The sequence below is a fragment of the Hetaerina americana genome, unplaced genomic scaffold (assembly GCF_022747635.1).
Source record: "Hetaerina americana unplaced genomic scaffold, ioHetAmer1.1.p SCAF_11, whole genome shotgun sequence".
Taxonomy (NCBI): domain Eukaryota; kingdom Metazoa; phylum Arthropoda; class Insecta; order Odonata; family Calopterygidae; genus Hetaerina; species Hetaerina americana.
The window spans coordinates 18,487,180-18,494,248 of NW_027286181.1; the positions used below are offsets into that span (position 1 = coordinate 18,487,180).

Below are 7,069 nucleotides of genomic sequence, written 5' to 3' on the forward strand. Positions count from 1 at the left end.
CCAGGATTTGCTCTTCCTCAAATCGGGTCTTCTCATTCGTTCACGAAGGGCAATCAGAACTTATTTGTTAATTCCTGAGTTTTCCTAAAGAGCCCGGACACTCAGACGACGATTATCGCGGATAAATTTACAAATCTTCTGGATGCTGTCGTCTGTTTGTAATGTTGAGGGTCGTCCAGGGAGCGGATCGGTCGTTTCACGTCCCTCCTCACATCTTTCAAACCACTCAAAAACTTGTGTATGCAAAAAACATTCACTTACGTAAACTTTCTTTAACATGCAATGTGCTTATGTTGCAATTTTCCCCAGTTCCACGAGCAACTTGAGGTTAACTCATTGCTCCATCTGAACACTACATTTTTCTGCGAGACAATAGCGAAGGGACTTGGACGGGCGATTGCCACGGCGAGACTGAGGAACATACAACTGTTCCCATCGAGCTCAGAGTGGGGGAATCGTCAAACAGGCACAGACATGTTCACATCTGCCGTGGCGAGCTCGATGTTTACCGGTAGCAGCACCTGTCTCGTTATTTAATTGCAACACCTTATAGATGTATAGAAGCAATTGAGCTTAAAATACGCAAACACTATTTATGCCTCAAACAATAGATGGCTCTAATTAATCGTTAGGCTTCCTGATGTCTATCTGATGAATCCATGCTGATTTCCGGGAATTACCACCGCGTAGTTTAGTTGGTTGACAACTGTTTCGCCCCCAGTCCTGGAGGCGTCTTCAGGTCGAGGCCAGGTCTTCGACCTGAAGACGCCTCCAGGACTGGGGGTGAAACAGTTGTCCACCAACTAAACTACGCGGTGGTAATTCCCGGAAATTAGCATGGATTCAATAGATGGCTCTCCCCTACAGTTCACAGGGTTCTTATAGCTTCCGCTAGAGTAAGAGGCGTGTTCAACAACTGAAATGGTGTAATTTTATGTGCGGTAACAGGGTGCAATCATCCGATTTTTCTCCTCTTGAGTAATTAAACAATAATCATAACTCACCGTCAATCTTTTGATCCATATATAAAATGGCCGGACAACGAACGATGACGTAAGAACGTCAACTGACTACGAACGTAAGAGTTTTTTTCAATTGGGGAAAAGAGACCAATAGGAAAGCGTTCTCAGCGGCCATGAAATCATGATGACGACGTGCTGAAAAGTTTGTGCGTCTGGAATGCTATTATTTTGAGAATTAACAGTAGTTTTAACTTTCTGGTGTAATTTGGTTGCCAGAAAAAAATCAGATGACGTTTGCACTTGGACACACTTAGTAATTGCGCATTTCAGAAAATAATTGCGTTTACCTTTTATTATCTCAATAATTCCTACAGAAAAAGAAGCATTTATTTTAATTTAAAGGTCGCATTAATGCGAATACCCTCTCGAAAAACCTTACGTCTGAAAACAGCGATGTCATGGAAAAAGGCTTTTCAAGACGACCGATGGATTAAATCGGTGTGACTATTGCCGATCGAGTCCACTCTGCGGCGGTTCACCTTTTATGGCAAACTAACCCCGCCGCATTATACTTTGTGGGTGTCTGTGTTTAACAGTTAATTCTAGCTACGAACGTGCTACAATCGGTAGAAAATAGGAAGCCGTTGCGAACTCATCTTAAAAAATCAATTACAGGCTTTTATGATGTGGCTGGTGGGAATAATGGAGAAATAAGTTGGACAAAGAGGAAGGTTGAATACGCCCTTTTCAATACATGTATGATGGGATAAGGGATGAAATTGGCAGGGAAAATCCGGAGAAGGTAGAATACCTGTAAGTGAGTGGAGGAGTTATTGATAGACGGTTTTGCGTTGACGGCTGCAATGGACGTGAGAATACTTGGCAAGTTGGATAGAGGAATGAATAGAATGAGTTTTTCGGACGGCATGAAGGTGGGCAGAAAGAATTAAAAACTGAAGGTGGGAATGATAGATAGCCAACGAACTGAAAGTCAACGTAAGAGAAATACTTGATTGTCCCAAACCAACCTTTTGATAGATATATTACCTGTGGTGAAGTGAACGTATTTCAATAAAGTCCCTCGCGAAAATTTATCACACAGTTATTCTGGCATTTCGAGAGGAATTGCATTCAACCTGGGCCTATAATGGGATATATTTTGGGTCATCTGAGGTCGAAGTGAACTCTTGACATCTCGTTGGGAAGCCTTGCCGATATTTTTGCAAATAGCTACGGATCACTTTCAAATACGGAAGAATTTTACGATTTTACCTCATCACGAAAGATCCGGAAATATTTTTCGGTTAATTTCGGTTGATGGAAATAAAAATCACCTTTTTTGGCATGTCTGCAGTTAAACTGAAAAAGATCATCCAGGCTTTTGTATCTTCCTTCATGGATTTCTTGACACTTCGAAATATCTTCCGAAAACATTCTTTTCAGTCGTTAAATCTCTAATTAGTGCTTTTAGGCATGGAAAAATGAATACATGCTTTAAACACCTTGGGAAATAAGAGCAATTTCCAAGCCAATCCGAGCAGTGGTTCCACATGGAATTAGAGACACTGTTTAAACTCTTAAAACTGTCTGACAATAACCATTATTTGACCTTTACATATGATTTTTGAGCTTGAAAACAACATCAAAGACAATTAATGAGATAAACATGTCTTTGGTGGAGAGCAGCCTACCTAGGCAGCAATCGAACCCGCGGGTTGGGAGGCGGAGACGTTACCCCGCCGTCACCGAGAGTTTCTCCGTTATCTCAAAAGCGTTAGCTAGCAAAGGGATTGAAGTTAATTTCGACCGTATTAAAGAGTCATTCAGAGGTGTTCAATCAATATAAAACATCGAAAAACGAAAAGAACTAGGCTCTCAGGAATTAAGATACAGAAGTTAAACTTCAAATTATGAAGGAATTAAAATAAAAAGAGAGAAGATTAGGAAGAGAAGAAAAAGAGAGAAAATTAGAATGAAAAATAAAATTAAAGAAGTGGAAAATATCCCAATTTTAAATGGTTTAAAAAATATAAATTTACGTAGTGTTTAAGGTATTAGAAGAAGAATTGTGTTGAAGAAAGATGTATGTAAAAAGCGTGGGAACTGATGAAAACAATTTATGGGAAAGTGTTAATAGTCGTTTCTTTCCAAGGTAGCACTCGTTAACTGAGTTTCAGATATTGCTCAGAATTATGAGCTAAAGTGAATATATATATATATATATATATATATATATATATATATATATATATATATATATATATCTAATCTACGTTAGTCTTCTGAGTAATGTAGGTTTTGCATAAACAAATAGATTAAACACCTCTACATTTACTGTGAGCCTCACCTTAAAAGACACAACCTGGCGTAATAACAATACTATAATCTCGTCTTCAACTCTGATATACTTCCTTAATATATTCAGTCCATCTACATCAATACCCTGCGAGCCACCAAAAAGGTGTGTGGCAGGGGGTACAGCACCAGGAGGAAAGGGTAAGGGATGAGGGGGCTAGGGTTTTTCAAATGGATGGGGAAAGGTGAGGGGAACCTGCGAAAAAATATATATAAATATAATCGTATAACCATGCGCAGTCGCTACCTTGTAGGTTAATACTTATTATGTCGAGCCGGCTCCTGGGGGATTTCGATTACAAGCATTCTGGTCTCTTATTGTTCTTGGAAAAAATTACCATTTAAACCTGTCAGTCTTGCAGTCAATCTCTCTAATCTTATATTCGTGATCCCTCCGCCCGTAAAACGTTGGGGTTCGTATGTTCTTGATGTCATCTTTAAATTTTTTTTCATAAGTTCAATCTATATTGTAAACGCCGATGTGTAAGGGAATCCCAGCCTAAATTTTCTAGCAAAGTAGTTAAGCTACTGCGTTGGTCATAACAACTTTTGACAAATCTAGCCCCTTTCCGCTGAACTCGATCCAATTCCGAAATCAAATTTATCTCTTGAGGATCCCATATACTGGCAGAATACTCTACGTGGGGCCTGACTAGGGCCAGAAAACATCGCTCCTTCACTTTTTCGTCACATTTACCCAGTACTCTTTTTACAAATCCCAATTTTTTATTAGCACGACCGCATATTTCCCGTATGTGCTTTCCCCAGGACAAATCGTGAGTAATTGTTACACCCAAGTATTTAAAGGAATCTACCCTCGCGAGTTCTGTTTGTTTCACTTTGTAACTAAATGGGGGGGGTGTTACTCCTTTCCCAAAAATGTATTACTACGCATTTTTTCAAATTAAATTCCAATTGCCATGTATCGCACCAAGTCTGGATTGCATTTAGGTCGTTAGCTAACGTGACTCTGTCTTCGCGACTTCGAATGTCCCCATAAATCACCGCATCGTCAGCAACGGGCCTGCTATTAACCACGGTACTGAGGTCATTTATGTAAATAAGAAACAGGAGGGTACCTATGACACTTCCTCCATGCTTATCCTGTACCTTTTCCATCCTCATTGGCCTAATTTACTCGTCTCTATCATAGTCTTCAGCATCTCATAAATTATTTTTACTCCTAAATTTTGCCCGCGATTTTAAAGTTCAACCTAATTCTCGCTCAAGTGAAACGCTCGAATGATAGCCGTCGAGAGTCTAGCTCGGTGCTTTTATCTCCCTTGAAGAAAAGCTCTCGCGTCAAACGGGGCTTTCTTTGCCATCTGCGGCGGAAATATATTGAAAACATTCGGAACCGGCATAGTCGATCTCGGACGAAACGGTACAAAAATAAAGCAGTCAATTGATTGCTTTAGCAAAAAGTATTTCGGTTCTGTAAATGATCTTAGATGTAATCATTGAAAAATATTTGGATGAAAACTAAGAGAGAAGTTCACTGGATCCCTCGTTCTTTTATCGTATCCCTTCCATGAGTAAGTGAAGAGAAATTCAACGCCTTGCAGCACATTTATTCGGATTGAAAACTGCTAGTTGAAAGGAGAATGACCGTGCAAAATAAATATTTTTTCACTTATCTGAGAAGTTTTCATAAGTTGGTATTCCCGTTTGGCGCGAGATAGGTTTCACAATAGGGAGATGACCGATTGGTTTTACCGTTAACTTCATACTATGTGCTTGACGGTCGTTGTGCAACTAATACCATGGAAAGTATTGAGGAAAAGTGCTCCTCCACTGCCATTGCATATCGTTGATACCGCGCTGATAAGGAAAATTAGAGGTCCAATCCTTTAAGTGAAAACTTCTTCATGTAGATGTGACCCTTCCTGGATCTTGATTAGAAGTAGAGAGATTAATTGTCTCCAGACTATGAATGTTCGATTTTTTCTCACCGAATAGCTTGATAGATATGTATTGTAAACTCATTTATCATGCATGAAATCGGGTAATCAAATTGTTTTTTTACGTGACGTATAATGTTCTTATAAAAACCATAAACACAGTAATCAACCCGAAGGTCGGTTTGGTAGGTGATGGTAGAGTTCGCCCAGTACTAAGCCCGACGGCGTGTGAAATTTACACATCAGGGTAGGGGGGCAAGTTCCTTTCCCTGTGCCGGTTATGGTTTCCCAGGAAGACCTGGTACCCGAAAAATTACATAGCTTCGGTGGAGCTGCAGGTGCCCAGAGTGTCTTGCCCGGAAATCGAACCCAGGACCCTCCGGTCAGTAGTCCAACGCTCTACCCCCTGGACTACCGCGAATATGAATATGAAAGAATATAATTTTTTTCCCTACGATGGAAGCTGTAGGAGCAGATTAAATTGAAAAATAATTATTCTGATTTAGAGAAGGCAGCGCACCCAACCTGTCAGCGCAGTCCAACGCTCTATCCCCTGGACTAACGCGACCCACAATGTTCATATGAAAGAATATAATTTTATATTTTTTCCCTACGATGAAAGTTGTAGGAGCAGATTAAATTGAAAAATAATTATTCTGATTTAGAGAAGGTAGCGCACCCAACATTTATCATAATAATATTATATTATGCGTTATATTATTACGAGGGTCATTCAATAATTTAAGAGACAAATGCTCTCATTTTAAACCTATTCAATGAATATTTACCATTTTTTCAGGGGTGGTATCCTTGGCATGAGCTGTGATTAGCTCTTCGGTTATTTTATGTCAACATAACTTCTAAATATTCAGTTCATTATGACAAGTCCACTAGCAGATTGCACTGGGAGAGCTGGTGTGTTTCCATTCCTTACTGTCTTTTAGTCTTAGGATCGTAGCGATCGATGCCTCGCCGCAAGTTATTATTTAAAACATAACGTGTCCTTCAATCAAACTTCATTCCTTTAAGTCTCAACTAATGGAAATTCTCGATTCTTTACGAGGATGAGTAAGCTGCCTGGCAACCCATCTCGCTCACGTTTTTCTGTACTTAAAATGATTATGATGGTTGTCTTTTTTTGGGGCGAGATTGAGACTATGGAGTCTCTTCCACAACCTTACCTCTAAAAAGTGAACGCCAATAGCACCAGTTTCCTACGAGGTCACCTATCCTGGTACTATCTAGGCCCGACGTTGCTTAACTTCGGTGATCGGACGAGAACCGGTATTTTCAATTTGGTATGGCCGATTAGCAAATATTTGCATGAATCATATGAATGATATTGTGAATAGTTCCAACACGTGAACTTCCTTAGCTATCATTTCATCTGTGATTCTTCTATTATCGCTAATAAGTCCATCAATCCTCGATTCCGACGGGGGACCAGGAACTTCGGCTGGACATCCACTTCAGGGTTCATCACCCTCACTTGTAAACATTCGCACGGTTTATAAAACTTCTTGCGTATTGTATCAACCTTCCTGAAAATATTTCACTTGGTTTTACACTTTCTGTGACCGAAAAAATTTAATGATAGAGCGCTGATCTTCTAAGGTGCAATCTTTGTGTGAACTTACCATAGTGAACCGAATATGTTGAGGTTATGTTGAGATAAAATAATCGAACAGCTAATTAGAGCTTATCCCAAAGCTTCCAACTAATACCAATAAAAAAACGGTGAAGATTCATTGAATAGTTTTAAAATGAGAGCTTCCGCCTAGTTATTTATTGAATGACCCTCGTATGGATTATAAATTTTATTAAATGTTTGGAGGATGACGAGGGTTCAGA

General features: G+C 39.6%; 1 pseudogene; it reads right to left on the reverse strand.

Annotated features, from left to right (window-relative positions):
- Positions 1-6,413: 6,413 nt before the first annotated feature.
- LOC139701167 (5S ribosomal RNA) lies at positions 6,414-6,531 on the reverse strand (annotated as a pseudogene).
- Positions 6,532-7,069: the final 538 nt, after the last annotated feature.